At 46.0% G+C, this 21298-nt stretch overlaps 1 long non-coding RNA gene across 2 annotated transcripts in view; it reads left to right on the forward strand.

Annotated features, from left to right (window-relative positions):
- Positions 1–1235: 1235 nt before the first annotated feature.
- LOC138258965 (uncharacterized) overlaps positions 1236–21298 on the forward strand; it is a 114443-nt gene continuing 94380 nt past the window's right edge. For both annotated transcript variants that reach the window (XR_011198614.1, XR_011198615.1), the window contains exon 1: positions 1236–1526. This is a non-coding gene — a long non-coding RNA (uncharacterized lncRNA). The remainder of the gene's footprint in view (positions 1527–21298) is intronic.

The raw sequence follows: 21298 nt of genomic DNA on the forward strand, positions 1-21298 counted from the left end.
AGATAGATAGATATATGCAATTTATACACAAATGTGTGTGTATATATATATATATATATATATATATATATATATATATATGTATATATTCACTGAAAATAATAAAGGTTAGGGGAATGTTATAGTTAGGTTCACATTTCAAGGGTACAAAGCCATAGAAATTCAGCAGTTATAATTACCTTAGCTATACCTTGCGCCACCCTAATGCACTGTATCATTGTAGTAATATCCAGCACACCTTAGTAATATGTTTCTCCTTCCATAAAGCTTGCATCAGATTAGTACAATCTCCACAGACCAGATATTCGACCAATTGTATTACCTTCCATTACCTTTTATTACCTTTTGTTTATCGCAGTCTTGTTATCAGTTCTTATTGTTAGTAAATAGATTAAGGCCGTCATTCCAACCCTGGCGGTCTATGACCGCCAGGGTGGAGGGACACGGAAGCACCGCCAACAGGCTGGCGGTGCTTCACTGCCCATTCTGACCGCGGCGGTAAAGCGCGGTCAGAAAAGGGGATCCGGCGGTTTCCCGCCGGATTGCCCCTGGCTTGGCTGAATCTCCATGCGCCATGGAGATTCCGACCCCCTTCCCGCCATCCTGTTTCTGGCGGTTTTTACCGCCACGAACAGGATGGCGGGAACGGGTGTCGTGGGGCCCCTGGGGCCCCCTGCACTGCCCATGCCAGGGCCCCACCATGATTTTCACTGTCTACTTAGCAGACAGTGAAAATCGCGACGGGTGCAACTGCAGCCGTCGCACCCCTGCAACTCCGCCGACTCCATTCGGAGCCGGCTTCATTGTTGCAGGGCCTTTCCCGCTGGGCCGGCGGGCGCTCCTTTGGCGGGCGCCCGCCGGCCCAGCGGGAAAGCCATTTGGCGGTGACCGCATGGCGGGCGGCGACATTCCCGCCCGCCGCGGTCAGAATGACCGCCTAAGTATATGACTCAGTGTGAACCATTGAATGTAAATGGACACATATTTCTTTAAACTTTAATAGATTATTTATTTTTTCCACTGAGTTCAAATCAGGTGACAAATATATTACATAGACATTGTTTATTTATCAATTGGCATTCCTGCAGTGTTTTTTATAATTTATTCATTTGCCGTTTTTTCACATACTATATTTTACATTTACTGTGTTGCTTTAAGTGAACTGATTGTAACCAAACACACATGGTATATAAAGGGGGACAAAATGGCGGCCCGTAGGTTGATGAAGGCGGTAAAGCCGAAAAGCGTTCCTGTTTTGTTTAAATAAACCATTGTTTTTCCATTCGCGGAGTGCTGGTTGCCTTAATGATCCTTAAGGTATTGTTTTCATGTTAAAGTGGTGGCGCGCGTCAAATCCTGGCACCATTGGCGTTCAGGCGCGGCGAGGAAAATGCTGAATCAAGTGTTGTTTTATTCACCTCTTCACCCACGCAATTGATATTGACACTTCTGTGAACACCGAACCGTTCTCAGGGGAAAGTCTGCGCGGAGTCGGAGGACGCCGGAGCCGACAATTGCCGTGAGCGGTAAGCGTTGTTCTGTTTTCATTTCAATAAAAGCACAGCCAAGCGCTGTACACGGATTGAAATTGATTGAAAAGCAGTACGGCGCTCGAATGTTCAAAGGAAGAGTTTGTTGACAAGAGTTCACGGAGAAGTGGCAACATTGTATCTGTACAGAAAATCATTTTAACAAAATCCAAATTAAGTGCCGTGTAAACATTTGAACTAACAGCCAAGCTTCATGAAATATTAACAGCGCGTAAATGATTATAGGAAGAGCTTGTTAATACATTTACTCACGGAGAACTGGCAATATTGTATCTGCACAGAAAATTATTTCAACATAATCGGAGCTAAGTGCTGTGCATACATTTGAACTGACAGAAAAGCTTCATGAAACACTAACGGCGCGTAAATGAACAAAGGAAGAGTTTGTTGATATTTTTGTTCACGGAGTTTTGGCACCATTATTATTATATTATTAAGCGCTGAGAGTAAGACAGTGCGAAAGGAGTAGTTTGTTGACACTGAGGTTCACGTTGATTCGGCAATATTTTGCTTACACGCTGAGAGCAACAAATGGCTAACAAAGTCACAGATGTCTATGAAAACAGAAAACTGAGAGCAGAACTAGCTTTTGCTAAATCTGTTACCAATGAGAAGAATAAAACAACCAGGGGGGAACCCTCAGGAGGAAATTTGGACATTTATGGTACATTTAAAGAATTAGAGAGATTAAAAAAGAAGGAATTAAACAAGTTGTGGGAGTGTGAATCTCTTAATAAATACTTGGAAGTAGATAGAGTACCCAGGGGATTAAGGATTTTTATTATGCCTACCTATGATGATCCCAATCCTGATCTGTTAAAAGAATTGGCAGCTCATAATGCAGCTAGTTCTGCAGGAATGATGAAAATATTGATCAAGTATGCTCAAATAGAGAGAGAGAAAGTAATAGAGAAAATTGATAACGTTACCAAACAAATTGAGGCGTTTCCTGATAAGAAGTTGGTTGAGTCATTTAATAATGCTATGGAAGAACGATTAGCCAAAATTGAGGAGGAAATCATTCTAAAAAAGTCATGCAAATTTAACAGAGATACATTTGATTATGAGACAGGACAAATATATACATTTGCAAGGAAATTTGATTACTGGAGACAACAAAAAGGGAAGGAGCCAGTTAGTAAAATTTACAGTACTGAGAGGAAGACATCCAATGTAGGGATGAGTGAGAGTTCTGATACTGACTTCGCAGAATCGTCACAAATAAGGTCTCATACTTCACTACTAGAGGAGTTTGATTTTTTAAGGAAAGATCGAAGAACAAACCACAGACCCTGAAGGGGAGGAACCAGAACAAGCGGAAGAGGCAGAGGCAGAAGAGACGAGGGGGCAAAAGAAACTCAGATCGACGAAGGAGGAAAAGTGACTCGAAGCAACAAACGGTATTGACAGATGGTAAAACGGTGGTTAATCTGTCAAACATTATATTAGATAAAGAGGACATAGAGAATTTATCGTTAGGCCTCTCGTACTGCCAACCCAATGATTTAGACTATGTGCAAAGTCACAGAGACTTGTTTTTATTCATACGGAAATTAAAACTGTTAAAGATCCATACAGCCAAAAGAAAGAGGACGTTATGACATGGAGATATTATTGAAGGGACAAGTACAAACATGGAGAGGCAAAAGAGTCACAATTTATTAATAGGAGATGTGATGTTAATGAAAGATCTTTGGGAGTTGGAAGACAGTTCAATGGAGAAATTGGATGAAGAACAAGTAATTGGCAGACTGGAATCAGAGGGTGTTTGTTTGGATAAAGAAGGGACATCAGGCCTGAAGCCCAAGTCTAGAACTGTTCCATCACCCAGTGGAGATATGATCGATCAATTTTCAGACACTTTAATCAAAGGATTTAAGACCCTGAGGGCCCAGTCGTTGAATAAACTAAAAATAAAGAACAGAGGATATTACAAGACATTGAATAAACTGTCTACCAATTCAGAAATAGTTGTGAGGAGTTCTGATAAAGGAGGAAACATTGTAATTTGGTCTATACAGCAATACATGGAAGAAGCTTATAAACAGTTGAATGACACAAAATGTTACAAAAGAATTGATTTAGAGTATGTTGAGAATGTAAAAGTACAATTTGATTTAGAACTGATACAATGGAGAGACAGAGATCTCATCAGTGAACAAGAGCATAGGTTTCTCAAAGTAGATTTTCCTAAATTACCAGTGTTCTATTTGATACCAAAGCTTCATAAAAATGCACTTAAACCACCAGGGAGACCGATAGTGTCCATAAAAGGAAGTTTGTTTGAATCTGTATCACAGTATATAGACACATTTTTACAAACTTTAGTTAGAAACTTATCTTCTTACCTACAGGAGAGTAGTGATTTTTTAAGAAGGATTTTTGATGTAAGCTGGGAAAGTGAAAATCTCTTGATGACACTAGATGTAACAGCATTATACACAAGTATCCCACACAATTTGGTAGTGCAGGCGGTTGAGTACTTCTTCAGAATGAGATCCATCAATTTTTACCATCACAGTAAAATGCTGAGCAAAATGATACAATGGTGTTTAGAACACAACGGGGGTTATTCTAACTTTGGAGGAGTGTTAATCCGTCCCAAAAGTGACGGTAAAGTGACGGATATACCACCAGCCGTATTACGAGTTCCATAGGATATAATGGACTCGTAATACGGCTGGTGGTAAATCCGTCACTTTTCCGTCACTTTTGGGACGGATTAACACCTCCTCCAAAGTTAGAATAACCCCCAACATGTTTTATTTCAACAATGAGATATTTGAGCCGTTATGCGGCACAGCGATGGAACATGTTTTGCTCCTAGTTATGCCAACTTATTTATGGGTTGGTGGAAGGAACAGATTTTAAATAACTTCCCATTAGACAAACGTAGTGACAATTTTATCATGTGGCTCAGGTACATTGATGATATTTTCGTAATTTGAAGGGAGACTCAACCACTGCCAATAATTTCATTAAAGAAATTAATATCAATGAATGTAATCTGAGATTTACTGGTAAAGTTGATAAACAAGAAATTGAATTCCTCGATATCAAAGTAAATATAGCAGACAATAAAATGGAGACAACATTATTCAGGAAGGCCACAGCAGGGAATAGTATCTTACATGTCAGAAGTCATCATCCACAGTCATTGAAAAATAATATCCCCTTTGGAGAGTTGTTGAGAGCTAAAAGGATTTGCAGGAAAGAACAAGAATATTTAAATGTTCAAGAAAATATGATAGAGAGATTAAGACAGAGGGGATAATCTAGTGAGATTTTAGAGAAAAGTGCCACAAGAGATAAATCCCGTTCCAGGGACCAACTGTTATTTACCACAGACAAGAAAGGACATTTTTTTACACAAAGAAAAATGACAAACATAAAGACACTGGAAATGTGAGATTCATAACCACCTTCAATACTGCTCATGAATCTGTAAGAAAATTATTACAGAAGAACTGGCACATGCTTAAAAGTGATCCTGTTATAGGTACAGAATTAAAGAACAGGCCAGTAATAACATACAGGAAAGGGACATCTATGAGAGACACACTGGTGAAAAGTGATGTGAGACAAGGCAAAACCTCTAAAACCTGTTGGTTTAAATTACAAGATGGATTCTATAAATGTACAAAATGTAAGGCGTGTAAAAATGGAGAAAACATCAAAACCATCAGGTAAGGACAAAGAAATATACACACCACCAAAGGAAAATATGACTGTAAGAGGGAATATGTTATCTACATTTTGAAATGCGGTTGTCCCAAGTTATATGTAGGAAGTACTAAACTACAAGTACATAAAAGGATACTACAACATCTAAGGGCAATTGTCAACAAAGATGAGTCCTACCCGGGTGCTCGACAGGTACACGAGTTCCATGGTGGACGAGTAGAAGATGTAAAATACAGTGTAATTGATGGGATAAGAAAAGATATTCATGGAGGTGACAGGTAGAAAAATCTGAGAAAACTAGAGTCCAGATATATACTGGCATTAGATTCAAGAGAACCAGTTGGGTTCAATTCTAGTGAGGAACTATATATACATTTGAGTTAACGTGTTTTACATAAACAATGCAATTGATGTCTGCTATAATGTGACAACATAGCACTGAATCATTGTAGTAATATCCAGCACACCTTAGTAACATGTTTCTCATTCCATAAAGCTTGCATCAGATTAGTACAATCTCCACAGACCAGATATTCGACAAATTGTATCACCTTCCATTACCTTTAATTACCTTTTGTTTATCGCAGTCTTGTTATCAGTTCTTATTGTTAGTAAATAGATTAAGTATATGACTCAGTGTGAACCATTGAATGTAAATGGACACATAGGGGGTCATTACAACATTGGCGGTAAAAGGCGCTTACCGCTGTGCAGAAGACCTTCAATACACCGCCGCGGAATTCCGCCACAGCTATTATGACACACAGCTCGGAATCCGCCGAAATTCAGACACCCACACAACTCCGCCACACCAAAGGTCAGTGATAAACTGGCGATAACAAAACCTCCACCTCCATGCCAACAGAAACACGCCCATGCTATTACGACACATAAATCCACACATCTCCAAAACACCACCACATTGGACAATTCAAAATACACACACCTGATACACATACAAACACCACTCCCACACACCCAATACAATATAAAACACACACCCACATCACCCACAAACCCCTATGACCAAAATTGAGAACGAAGGCCAGAGAGAGAGCACAGAATAGACAACCCCATCACACAGAGGCACACATAACCATCACCCCAACAACATCCACGCAGCAAACACCACACACCACTACACATCACCACACTCATCACCACATACACCACCCCACATATCACACACACCACCCCATGTCACGCCAAAGCACCCCCGGTTCTCCGAGGAGGAGCTCAGGGTCATGGTGGAGGAAATCATCCGGGTAGAGCCACAGCTATTTGGCTCACAGGTACAGCACACATCAATAGGAAGATGGAGCTATGGTGCAGAATAGTGGACAGGGTCAACGCCGTGGGACAGCACCCAAGAAGTAGGGAGGACATCAGGAAGAGGTGGAACGACCTGTGGGGGAAGGTGCGTTCAACGGTCTCCAGGCACAACATCGCAGTGCAGTGGACTGGAGGCGGACCCCCACCTCCTCACCACCAACAACTAACAACATGGGAAGAGCAAGTCTTGACCATCATGCATCCAGAGGGCCTCGGAGGAGTCGGTGGAGGATGGGACACTGGTAAGTCAAATCTTAACTATCATATCCCCCACCCTACGTGCATGCTATCACACCCCCCCACCCTCACCCCCTCCCCTGCATGACACAACTAAGCATGGACACCCAGCACTAAAGCATGCTCACTGCACATACCCAGAACAACCCCCTAACCATCATCAAACAAACCCACACACAGGAATGCTTGCACTGGGGTACACAAACACCCACCCATTGCACACCATTACACACACACATGCAATAATCATGCTCCTATGCCCCTGCAGGAACCCGAAGGACCGTCACCACACCAGAGGGTCCAGACAACACCACTCCACCCCCAGAAGAGGCCCACAGTGACGAGAGCAGCCCTGCCCTGCTGGATCCTAATGACCAGCCCGGACCATCGTGGGCCTCGGGACAGTCGGTTCCCCTTGCACAGGCACAGCCCAACACTGACCTTCCACCCTCTGGTAACACCAGCACAGCACCCACCCAGCGGGCCCAAACCTCCCTACCCAGGACAGGTCAATCAGCGGTGTGTCCACCAATACAGGGAACCCAGGAGAACCCACCACCCCAACAACAACAGGGACCTGGGGGCAGCGGTAGTGGCCACACAGTCCAGGGGAGGGAGGCACAGGAACACAGGGGAACTGAGAGGGCTGAAGGACATACAGAACACTGTGAGGGACACCATGGCACTCCAAGGGGCCCCTGACACTAGCCAGGACGATGAACTGCCCACCACCTCTGCCGGCGATAGTGGATAGGACGCCCTGCCACAGGACCACCACACCAGCAACCCCACCCCCTGCAGACGGACAACCACCACGCAAGCGGTCCCTGAGAACCAGGAACAGGACAGAGCAAGTTTGCAAGACCCCGCCAGGAAATTAGACTACCCTCTTTGTCCTCCCACTGTCCCACTTTGTTACCCTGTCCATACTTAAACTGCCGCAGCTCCACTTCCTATGCCCAGATGGGCAGTGCACCTGTGAGACTAATAGACTGGACTCTGCCATGGACATTCCTCCACCATCACCCCTCACCATTTTACCACCCCCTCCAATAATTAGCACTTCAATAAACACCCTTGAAACACAAAACAATCTGGAGTCAGTCTGTGATTTAGAAAATATGTATTATCAATGATAGTGTGATAATGCATTACCTATTGTAAAGCTAACATACCAATGTCACACTTCACACATCACAAGTCCTTGAATGATGCAAGCAGATGACACGTTGGTAACCACACCTGTGAAACAGTTATCAAAAGGTACAACTCAGTTACCAAATAGTGGTTGAAACCGACAGACAGGATAGAGGTAGACGTGTGAAAGTTAATGTAATGTTAAACATGAAAATGTTCTCACCTGTGTGTCACTGGAAATATTGCTGTCTGACTGACTCCCTGTTGTCGTTGTCTTCTTCCTCAGCTTCCTCCTCATCACTGTCCACAGGCTCCACAGCTGCTACAACACCGTCATCTGGATCATCCTCCTGCAGAAAAGGCACCTGGCATCGCAAAGCCAAATTATGGAGCATGGAGCAGGCGATGATGATGTCGCACACCTTCTTCTGTGAGTAGAATAGGGATCCACCTGTCATGTGGAGGCACCTGAACCTGGCCTTCAGGAGGCTGAAGGTGCATTCGATCACCCTCCTAGTCCGCCCATGGGCCTCATTGTACCGTTCCTCTGCCCTGGTCCTGGATTCCTCACTGGGGTCAATAGCCAGGAAAGGTTGGGGTAACCAGAGTCCCCCAACAGCCATACACGATGCCTCTGGAGTTGAGCCATCATATCAGGGATGCTGCTATTCCGCAGGATGTAGGCGTCATGCACTGAGCCAGAGAACATAGCATTCACCTGGGAGATGTACTGGTCTGCCAAACATACCATCTGGACATTCATCAAATGATAACTCTTCCTGTTCCTGTACACCTGTTCACTCCTGTGGGAGGGGACCAGAGCTACATGGGTTCCATCAATGGCACCTATGACGTTGGGGATATGTCCAAGGGCATAGAAGTCCCCTTTCACTGTAGGCAAATCTGCCACCTCAGGGAAAATGATGTATCTCCTTACGTGTTTCAGCAGGGCAGACCGCACTCTGGACAACACGTTGGAAAACATAGGCTGTGACATCCCTGATGCCATGGCCACTGTTGTCTGAAAAGACCCACTTGCAAGGAAATGGAGCACTGACAGCACCTTCACGTCAGGGGGGATTCCAGTCGGATGGCGGATTGGGGACATCAGGTCTGGCTACAACTGGGTACATAGTTCCTGGATTGTGGCACGGTCAAACCGTTAGGTTACGATGACATGTCGCTCTTCCATTGTCAACAGGTCCACCAGCGGTCGGTACACCGGAGGATTCCGCCATCTTCTCAAATGTCCCAGCTGACGGTGCCTACGAAGGACAACAGCGACGAGGTATGTACCCACAGTTACACACAAGACTACACCACTCACAAAACCCTTCCTGTATGTGTGTTGAGTGTAGGCCTAGCTATGTGTGATGCTGAGGTAAATCAAGCCATGTGGGCCCCTGAAATGGAGACTGCCTGACCTCTAAACTGGGACAATGGGATTGTGGGGTAACTGCGCTGGCGTTGCACACCATCGCGGTAGGCGGTCGTAGATCGCGGCGCAATGCTGCATTGGTTAACATTGGACCCTATGGGTCCCAGGAGCCAATGAACAGGTGCGCCAGGGGTGATGATGCGCACCGCCGCGGACGTCACCGCCGCGGACGTCACCGCTATTTTCTATCTGTTCAATCACTAGATACCTGACCTTTGACAGGAGAGGACCTACACTGCAAGTGCTGCTGTGACCTCGGTCTGGAAGCGACGATGGTTGCTGCGTCTGAGGAAAGGGCCCCTGCCTTCACTGCACAGGAGTTGGAGAAACTTGTGGATGGGGTCCTCCCCCAGTACATGATACTCTACGGTCCTCCAGACCAACAGGTTAGTACACAGGGAGCACGTTGTATGGGCTAGGCCTGGGTGGAGAGGGCTGGTTGGAAGAGGGAAGGGGACACAGTTCATAGAGCATTAATGCATGGGAATGAATGGGCCAGAGTAGGGAGGGTGTCACTCACAACGACGGTGCAGTTGGTAATGACTGTTCCTCTTTCCTTGTGCATGTCATGTAGGTCAGCGCCCACCAGAAGAGGGACATTTGGTGTGCCATCGCCAAGGAGGTCCGGACCCTGGGGGCCCACCAGAGACGGGGCACCCACTGCTGTAAGAGATGGGAGGACATTAGCCGCTGCAGCAAGAAGACGGCGGAGGCTCAGCTGGGGATGGCCTCCCAACGTGGGAGGGGTGCCCGTCGCACCATGACCCCCCTGATGATCCGGATCCTGGCGGTGGCCTACCCGGAGTTGGATGGGCACTTGAGGGCATCACAGCAGACACAAGGGGGTGAGTACACTCTCATTCTGCTGACTTTGCGCGCATTGGAGGTGTTTGGGTGGAGGAGGTGGGCTGTGGGTGTCCCTAGGCCAGGGCGAGATCAGTAGGCAAGGCCCCTCCGTAATGTAGGCCATGTGGCACTCTACCCCACCTCAGCAGAGTGCCAAGTCGAGGTATAGTTGCCCCTGTGGCATCCATGTGCGCAGATGTCCAACATTGCCATGTAGGCCATATCCCAGAAATTGCATGTGCAGAGGGCAGGAGCATGGCATAATGCAGTGGGCTGCTGTGTCTGTCTTGTCCTCCAACGGTAGCAGTATGCATGCACTAAAACTCTCTTTCTTCTGTCTCCCCTCCTTTTTCTGCTCTCCCTGTCATTTTGTACATCAGCATCATCAGGCAGAGGTACAGTGGCACCGGAGCACGAGGGAGCTGCATCCCACATGGCCATGGAGGGCCACGCCACGGACTCAGGGAGCTTCACGTCGGCCACCGGATCACCAAGCAGCGACACGGACTCGTTCGCCGATGGGGGCTGCCTTGTGGTGGCGGCACCATCTGTGCGCCCCACTTCTACAGGTACAGCCGCCACCTCCCCTACCAGCACCGCCCTCCCAGCAGCCCCTCAGCGTTCGCCCCGTGCCCGCTCACCCAGGAGGGGGGGCATCACCTTCGCCCCAGGCACCTCAGGCCCTGCCCCAGTCACCCCTTGCTGCCCTCAGTGAGGAGGCCATTGACCTCCTCAGGTCACTCACTGTTGGGCAGTCTACCCTTGTGAATGCCATCCAGGGTGTAGAACGAGAGTTGCAACACGGTAATGCATTCCTGGAGGGCATTCATTCTGGTCAGGCTGTCCTTCAGCAAACCCTGCAATCTCTGGCCTCAGCACTGATGGCAGCCATTGTCCCTGTGTCTAGCCTCCCCCTCCAACCTCCTCCACCCAGACCCAATCTCCAGTACCCCATCCCATACCAAGCACACCTACAGACCAGCATGCACACAAGTCAGCACACCCAGGTAGCTCAAGCAAACATAGGCACCACACAACCCACAGGCACTCACGCAAGCCTCACCCACGTACAGACACAGCAACATCCACTGCCTCACTGTGTCCCCCTCGTCCTCTTCTCCCTCCTCCCTCCCAGTCTCGTCTACACACACACCTGCATGCACCACATCCACAGGCACCACGAATCGCACAAGGAAACCCAGCACCACAAGCCGCTCACCTGCACTCACCACCTCCACTGCCATTTACACGTCCCTTGTGTCCTCTCCCAGTGTGTCTGTGACGCCCCCTCCCAAAGTACACAAACGCCGGCAATCACTCACCCAACATCCATCCACCTCATGACAGCCTCCAGTACCTGCACCTGCACCCAAAACACCTAAAGTGACACCTCCGACAACCACCTCCTCTTCCTCCACTCCCAGACCCCCACCAACTACCCATCCCAGTGTTCGTCAGAAACTGTCCCTCTGTAAAGTAGACCTTTTTGCCCCCACCCCCTCCAATTCATCAGTGCCGTCATAGCGCCTCAGCCAAAAAGCCTCCAGTACCAGTGGTGCCTGTTCAAGGTTTGTGGAGTGCACCGGCCACCAGGGCAGGCAGTGTGACCCAGAGCCAAGGCACTGGCAGCCCACCCCCTGTAAAGGCTCTAAAATTGGAGAATGGACGACGGGACCGTGTGAAGATTCCTGGTGGGAAAACAACTGACGTGGGTTCCAAGGGGATTGGAGAGTCAGCTGTGACTCCACCAAAGGTGGGGAAGGGCCTGAGTAAATCTGCCCAGCCTGTTGTGAGTGTCACGGAGGAGAAGTGCACCATCATTTCCGGCGGTCGAGACACAACCGCCAGCACCGTCGTCACTGGTCCGCAGACCCCCGCCGGAGTCATTGCCCAGGAGGGCCCAAGTATTGTCACTGGTTCAGAGACCACCACCAGAGTCACAGCCCAGGAGGGCCCAAGTATCGTCACTGGTCCGGAGACCACCGGCGGAGTCACAGCCCAGGAGGGCCCAAATATCGTCACTGGTCCGGAGACCACCACCGGAGTCACTGCCCAGGAGGGCCCAAGTATCGTCACTGGTCAGGAGACCACCGCTGGAGTCACAGCCCAGGAGGGCCCAAGTATCGTCACTGGTCAGGAGACCACCACCGGAGTCACAGCCCAGGAGGGCCCAAGTATCGTCACTGGTCAGGAGACCACCGCCGGAGTCACAGCCCAGGAGGGCCCAAGTATCGTTACTGGTCAGGAGTCCACCGCCGGAGTCACAGCCCAGGAGGGCACAAGTATTGTCACTGGTCAGGAGACCACCGCCACCGCCGGAGTCAGTGCCCAGGAGGGCCCCGGCTGCCACAGCCCAGATGGGCTATGATGGAACATCATGCCACACACCAATGCCCAGTGTAGGGAACGTCATGCCACACACCAATGTTCGTACCTGAACCGCCATGTCAATGCACAGCTGAACAGTCCAGAACCGCCATGGCAAAGCACCGCTGAACAGTCCAGAACCACCATGGCAAAGCACCGCTGAACAGGGCAAAGACCGCCATGGCAAAACACCGCTGAACAGTCCAGAACCGCCATGGCAAAGCACCGCTGAACAGGGCAAAGACCGCCATGGCAAAACACCGCTGAACAGTGCAGAACCGCCATGGCTAAGCACCGCTGAGCAGGGCAAAGACCGCCATGGTGAAGACCGCTGAACAGGGCAAAGACCGCCATGGCAAAGCATAGCTGAACAGGGCAAAGACCGCCATGGCAAAACACCGCTGAACAGGGCAAGCACCGGGTAGGAATGAATAGACCGCCACATCAGGCATCCTTATCCCATGTACAGCTGGGACAGTGACAGGACTGGAACTTTCACGTGCAGACTCATCCAGTCTGGGCACCAATCCCCCCCCCAGTACCAGTGGAGATCTGCATCTACATGAGAGACTGTGGCTTTGCACTCCCCAGGATGGCACTGTGGGAACCCCACCCACTGTAGAGACTTGAAAGACTGTGGCTTCGCACTCCCCAGGATGGCACGGTGGGTACCCCACCCACTGTAGAGACTTGAGAGACTGTGGCTTTGCACTCCCCAGGATGGCACGGTGGGCACCCCACCCACTGTAGAGAATTGAGAGACTGTGGCTTTGCACTCTTCAGGATACATCAATGGGCATGGAGCCCCATCGTGGATCTGGCTTTGCAGTAATCCGGCTGAGGTGTCCCCCCTTCCCTTCCCCCTGAGGTGCCTGTAGTATTTCTATCTGATGCCCCGGCAGTGTTCTCTCCGATTGTGGTCAGGTATCCTTTGTGGGCCTCGCCCATGCATTTTTGGACTGTTGGTGCACGGACATTGTTATGTACATATCTGCACTACTTCTTGTAATCTATATAATTATGGCTGATTTTCATATATATCTGTATATTTTTTTATGACATGTATATTGCCACATTACAATGTTTGACCGAATTTCGCTTTGTCTTTTCATTCTTCCAGGGGCATTGTGGGTTGTTCCTGTGATTTTTGTGAATGCATTGGGGTGTATGTTGTATTATGTGAGGTTGGGGGTAGGGGTGTTTGGTGGGTGTCCCCCTAACTTTTGCCTCCCCCATGTGGTAGGTGCAGTACTCACCATTCTCTTCGGCGCCTACGTAGATGTTGGTCATAGAGGAGCAGAAACGCAAGGGCGGGGAGTATTTGTAATTCCGGCTCCATGGAGTCCACGTTCCTCGTGGAATGTGTTCAGGTGAGCCTTTTCCCATTGCAAAAGCTGTTTCCGACGTGTTTTTATCCATGGTGAATCCGCCCCGGAAAAGTTGGCGGATTGGCGGGTTGTGATACTATGGGCGGTACATTGTCTTCCGCCTGTCTGTTGGCGGTGACCGCCGCACTGCTTGTCTGTACCGCCGTGGCGGTCGGAGTGTTAAAGTGGCTGTCTTTGTTGGCGGTTTCCGCCAGGGTCATAATTCCCTTTTTTTTTTGCCGGCCTGTTTGCGGTATTACCGCAGCTTTAACACCGTCCGCCAGGGTTGTAATGACCCCCCTAATTCTTTAAACTTTAATAGATTATTTATTTTTTCCACTGAGTTCAAATCAGGTGACAAATATATTACATAGACATTGTTTATCTATCAATTGTCACTCCTGCAGTGTTTTTTATAATTTATTCATTTGCCGTTTTTTCACATACTATATTTTACATTTACTGTGTTGCTTTAAGTGAACTGATTGTAACCAAACACACATGGTATATAAAGGGGGCCAAAATGGGCAGCCCGCAGGTTGATGAAGGCGGTAAAGCCGAAACGCGTTCCTGTTTTGTTTAAATAAACCATTGTTTTTCCATTCGCGGAGTGCTGGTTGCCTTAATGATCCTTAAGGTATCGTTTTCATGTTAGACGTGGTGGCGCGCGTCAAATCCTGGCACCATTGGCATTCAGGCGCTGCAAGGAAAATCCCAAATCAAGTGTTGTTTGATATATATATATATATATATGTATATATATATATATATATTCACTGAAAATAATAAAGGTTAGGGGAATGTTATAGTTAGGTTCACATTTCAAGGGTACAAAACCATAGAAATTCAGCAGTTATAAATTCCTTAGCTATAACTTGCGCCACCCTAATGCACTGCTTATGACCTCACATAACTCATGACATGGTCAGTGACATCACTGATGATATCACTATAACGTCCCTCTAACCTTTTGTTTTTTCAGAGTATATCTGTTTTTTAAAATTCTTTTTCCAAACTATAACATCCCCATCACCTTTGCTTTTTCATTGAATTTCTATTGTTTTTTTAATGTATAGTAATTTTCATTACTATACGTTAATCCAAACAGGCTGAGAGTGCTGGTGGTTGGCCAAAGGGCCTGTCCTCTGGCCTGGTCCTCAGGCCAACCTCCCATAAGCACCTAAATTTTTACCATGTACGGCCTTCACCCGTGCCCAAGGGAGATTGCCCGAAAAGACCCGGCCTGCAGTCAGACACCGTAGCCAACTTCCCATATCCACTGAACCCCATGCTGCACACGGGTCTTTGGCTGTGCATGGCGGATTTAGCTGTGCCTTTCTGGGTGTGAGAATAGATGTGAGAGGGTGTATCTGGGGATGAGAGTGGCTGTCAGACTGTCTGGGTATGAGAATGCATTCATCAGTGTTTCAGTGCGTGAATCAGTGTGTGCATGGGCCTGTGAGTGGTGAATGAGGGTGTGAGTGGGTGTGTAAGTGTCTGATTGGATGCATGAGTATCTGGGGCTGTGAGTGGGTGCAAGTGGGTCTCAGAGGGTCTGTGAGTGGGTGCATGGGTGTCTAAGTGGGTGTGTGAGTGGGTGGATAAGTGTCTCAGTGGGTGTTTGAGTGGCAGAAATAGATGGAAAGAGAGACAGAAAGAAAGTAAGAGAGAGAAAGACTTTTCTAGCTTTAATGTATGATATACCTAAAATGAAATATTTTTGTTTAATTTAAAAATGAAAATGTATTTTTTACTTTTTATGTAATAAAATCACCTTTAATTCCTTTATTTAAACATTTGAAATTTAAAAACCAAAAAAAAGAGGGTAATGAGTCCAGCTGGACTCAAATCCTCAGTGCTCAGAGTGAAAGTCCTTGACTTTCATGGTGAGCTATCTTAGTTGTTTTTTTTCAGCCCTGTGTTTTTTCACCCTTTAAGGGCTATCTGGGATCATGGGGTAGCCCTCCAGGAATCCCTGTGGTCCCTATATGAATTTAAATTTTATTTAAAAACAAGCCCTTTACGGGCTATCTAGGATCGCAGGGATCCCCTGCGGACCCTACCTTTTAAAAATTGTATTTAAAAAAAAGCCCTTTACAGGCTACCCAACACTGCGGAAAAGAGTTTGACAGTAGCTCACAGTTTTCTGAAGCATTTCATCTCTGTCCCCTGCATGCTTGCTTGAAGCTTCGGCTTTACAAGTCCCGCTGTCAAAACCTGAAGTGTTTGCTATGGTTTGGCTGCTCCTGCAGAGCTGCAGCCAAGCCACTGCAAATAGCTATATTCCAGGGGTTGGCCCCCGGGAGTTAGCAGGAGCTGGCCCTGGGGGGTGATGGTCCATCAGTGGCTCCAAGAGTGGGGCTGCACACCCCCTTCAATGTTTACACAACCTCGTGGGTGGTGGTTCTCAGGTCTTGGGTGGTCACCAGGGCATGTTACAGCTAATCCACCTCAGATCTGACCATAACATTTAAAAAAATGCTTTTTAGCCCTGGGTGTCCCTTTGGTACCTCACCACTAGAGCTAACGGGTCAGGGTTGTCATACCCCGGCCCCTTTTGTATTTTTTTATATTTTTGGGGGGGATTCTGATTCAGCCGAGTCCCAAGGTGGCTGACAACACTTCTGTTGTTGAAGTGTTATCAGCCAATCAGACCTCTGCACGAGATCGGGAGGGATCATGAATCCTTTGTGTTTCTATATATACAAATTTGGATTTTCTTAAATTTTCCCAAAACTTTTGACATGATTTACACCCCATTTTCTGCCAAATTTGATGTAATTCCGTCCAGTGTTTTTTGCACTATCGCTGTTAAATTTTTCCTATGGGAATTAACATTGGAAATGCTCTAAATTTGACCCCTCTTTATCTCAGCCCCTACTTGATAGGTCACCCTAAAATTTTCAAGACTGCAGCTCACATAACTGCCATTGTTTGGGGTAAATTATGTGAAATTTCAAATGGCGCCTAAGATATACGCAAGCAAAAAACAGAGGTTTCTATAGACACTAGATCCTAACTATAACTACCTACTGGTGACTGCCAGTAGGTGATATATATATATATATATACACATATATACACATATTTATTTTTAGGGATAGGTACAGGTTTAGGGATGGTAGAGTTATAGGGTGGTAAGGGTATTGTGTGAGTTTATGGGTAGGTAAGGGTGTTTTTAGGGTTTAGGTGTTAGTTAGGGTATAAAGTGGTAAATGTGTTCTTAGGGTCTAGGGTGGGCAGGTCTATTGGGTAGTAAGTGTGTTTTTAGGGTTTAGGAGTGGGTAGGGTTATGGAGTGAGAAATGTGGTTTTCAGCTTTGTGGGTGGGTAGAGCTATTAGGTGGTAAATTTGTTTTTAGGGCTTAATGGTGGTTTGTGGTATTGGGTGGTGATGGTATGTTTACATTTTAGCAGTGGTTAAGGGTTTTGCATGTTAAAAGTATTTTGGGGGTTTATTTTTAGAATTTAAAGTGGTTAAGGTTATTGATTGTAAGGATATTTTTAGGGTTTATAGGTGGATAAGATAAATGAGTAGTAAGAGTGTTTTGAGGGTTTAAGGTTGTGTAAGGGTATTGGATGGCAAGGATTTTTTAGGATTTAAGAGAGAGTAGGGAATTGGGTGGTAAGGGTGTTTTAAGGGTTTTTGGGTGGGTAGGTCTATTGGTTAGTAAGCGTTTTGTTGGGGTTTTGGGTGGGTAGTGGTATTGGGTGGTAAAGCTACTTTTAATGTTTAGGAGTGAGAAAGGGCATTGGATTGTAAGAGTATTTTTCGGTTTATGGGTGGGTAGGTGTATTGGGTGGTAAAGGTGTCTTCATGGTTTAGGGATGGATGTGGGTATTTTTTGGGAAGGGTATTTTTAAGGTTTAGGGGTGGGGAAGGGTATTGGGTGATTAAGGTAATTGTAATGTTCAGGAGTGAGTAAGGGTACTGGGTGGTAGTTTATTATTAGAGGTTTGGGTAGATAAGGGTATTGGCTGGTAAAGGTGTCTTTAGGGTTTAGGGATGGGTAGGTGTATCGGATGGTTATATTTGGGGTTTAGGGGTGGGTAGAGGTAGTGGGTGGAAAAGGTATTTTTAGGGTTTTGAGTGAGTAGGAGTATTGGGTGGAAAGGGCATTATTAGGGTTTAGGGAAAGAATACTGGTAGCATGGATATTTATATTTTATTGGTTTAGGGGTGGATAAGGGAATTGGTTGGTAAGGGTGTCCTTAGGATGTATTGGTGGGTAAGGGTATTGGGTGGTAGGATGTGTTTAGTTTTTTTTTGGGGTGGGTATGGCTTTTGGGTGGCAAAAATAAATTTAACGTTTACAGGTAGGTTGGGGAATTGGGTGGTAAGTAGGGGTGGGTTGTAAGCTCCATTCTGCTGGCGGAGTTAACAGAGTTTTTGGCACGGAGTGCAGAGTCTGACCAAAACCTCCGCTATCCCTGCCAGCATAGCAGAGCTCACTGCATACGCACCACAGCCCAGTTATGGGCCACACGCCGCAAGCATACACAGTCTGCGCTTGCTTTGTGTGGCCCATAACCGGCGCTGCAGTGTACACTCACTTACCTGATGGCAGCGGAGCTGCTCACAAGCAGTTCTGGATTCCAGGCCTCTCTCCGATGGTGACATCCAGCACCAGTCCAGACAGAGGGAGGGAGAGAGCCAGGTTGCTGCAACAGGGCCCGCTTGGAGATATGATTCCATAATTGCTGATGTATGACAAACTACTTGCATGGTTCATTTACAGGTATTTACATTTGTGTGTAGTAGAAGCTAGAGTGTCTTTATTTTCACACTCTCTCTTCTCTGGCAAACAGGATTTATGTAAGTCTGACTGAATTGTCTTCTTTCAGTAACTCATAGCTGTATTTGGGTGTGAAACTGGCAGTAATGAAGTGAAATCTTTGCCTAGACAATGCTACCACATAAAAATATCAAAATAACGTAGTAATACTTTAACAAAAAGTGGTGCATTAAGCTGCATAATTTGTGTGGTCTTGCTGGATAATTTAGTCAAGGATGCCAAACAACCTGGGCCTCTAATGCTGAATAATTCCAGTGGCTCTTCCTGTACCCCAGACTGACTGTCACAGTCACTTTACAAAGTCCTCAAATCCTCTCAATTTGAAGTAGGAGAAAGGAAAGTAAATAGCATCTCCATATTAAAATAATAAGCAGCTATTTGTTAGATGATTTTAACCTCTGTCACTGAAGGTGTTGCAAATGTAAGAAGATAACAAAGGCATTGTATTGCTCATTTACCTTCTGACCTACAGCATGTTTTTTTTCCAATTAGCCTGTATGCATTCAAATATGTATGCAGTTTGTTCAAATAAACTACATTTATACAGAGGTTTTGATACTGTGCTTGCTGCTTTCGACATTTGGTGGTCCAAAGATTAATGTGGGCAAGCCCAGCCCTCAAATGCCTCCCCATCCCCTCGGCTATGGCTCTGACTGCCAATTGTGAAAAATCACTTTTTTTCCCTTTGTAAGAGAAAGGAAAATCTCTATAATGAAAGCATGCCCTAGAAAATCTGGAGTGGTCAGTTCTCTTTCTGATCCTATAAAGGGAGTTACTCCTGCCTTGGGCCAGAGCATCCATCTGACTTTTCAGAGTGGCAGACAATCTGATTTGAGTTTGTGAATACCCATAAACAATCATGTTGGTAAGCCTTCACTATTTTGTGAGACAAACCATGCCATTGAAATGCCTACTTTGCACCACCAGGATTTCTCTGTAGTCTGCAAAACAATCTACGGTAATAAATCCATTGTGCCTTCCAGGACTGGTGGGAAGGTGTCTATGTGGTACTTTCAGACAGAAACTTTTGTTTATGGCTGAAAATACTTTTGTGAATTTGGCCCAAAATCTACATCAGACATGAAAAACTGACTGACTAATAAAATTTGAGATGTGTGCATTACTTTAAAGAAGTTTTAAGACTAGTGAGAGTAGGTGAGATTTCAGAGTCTTTTTGAAGACTTTCAAGTAAATCAGCTCATGTGGTAGGAGTTCTTCTTTTGAAATGGGAGACAGCTAAGACATTGAGACTTTTGTTTCTGATATTTTGAGAGTGGTAAAAAGTGTGAATATTCTATATGAGGCAATAAATTGCCAGGACATTAAGGCATTTAAGGTAACGCAACCCATTTTAAGTTTCATTATTTGCCAAGCTCTAAGCCTGGGCAGGGATCTTCTAAGTGCATTGTACAGATCTGCACTTATTTAAACCCTTAATAGGCCAGCCACCACTGTGGTGACCCAACCTTCTTTGGAACCACACACTCTAGTAGGGTGAAAAGACAACATGAATGAATTTAGCAATATGGTGGTCCACATCAGAACATAATTATCTGAACTATTTCAGAATAAAATAACTTGTGGCAAACTATATGTACAGAGTTAAATTGGAACATGGATCCATACCAGTTGCCAGCAAAGTACAACGGACATGATTCCCAAACTGCATTTTGTAGTATGTTTGTAGTACTACAAAACATACTGCAGAATTGAATTCACAAACTGTGTGCACAGTTGAATGAATCTGCACCTCCTATAAATCTGTGTATGGGGTTCTTCACCCTGACTGCGGAGTCTCAATGTGTGGAAAATTTTGCATACAAGTATAGGTAGTGACAATTTGTAAAACTCCACACATAATTTGTGAATACCCAAAGTTAGTAAACTTACTATTAATTGTAAACTTACCTTTGAAAATCAGGCCCAAAATATTTAAAAAACCTGAGAGTTCTTGTGCTTTCCAACCCCACAACAGTGACCTCCCAGCATGCAAACTATGTAAGATCAAGCTAGACTACCATGAAGGAGGGGGATAGGCAGTAGTCCTTGATGATAATGACATACATTAGAACCTTGTAGTTTCTAGAAAATAAGAGAATTGATTACGAACAACTAGATGGTAATTACTCAAAAGCTTCCCAGGAATTGTGACTTACCAAGGTAGTTACTGGAGTATGCTGTGTCCAGCCCCTGCTCCCACCATGCAGCCAGGAAAAAGGTGGCAACAGTTTAGTAAGTCTCCACTTCAAACATTGCCAGGGAACCAGGTAGCCTGTCAGAAGTAGGATTTGGAAGGATGTCTTTGTTGCCATGGATGATAAACTATAGCAGCATGGAAATGGAAAACAAGGCCATAAGAGTCTAGCTGAATGAGACCATACTCCCAGGGGTAATTGAGGAAGGGAAAAAGAATCAAAAGTGCATGAATGCAAAAAGGTTACACACTAGAGAGAAATTGAGGAATCACAACAACCCACTTTTGCCAAACATTGAATACTATCTCTGTTAACCTTGTACCTGATACTGCTTCTATCACCTCTGACAA

Source organism: Pleurodeles waltl, chromosome 2_1 (assembly GCF_031143425.1).
Source record: "Pleurodeles waltl isolate 20211129_DDA chromosome 2_1, aPleWal1.hap1.20221129, whole genome shotgun sequence".
Taxonomy (NCBI): Eukaryota; Metazoa; Chordata; class Amphibia; order Caudata; family Salamandridae; genus Pleurodeles; species Pleurodeles waltl.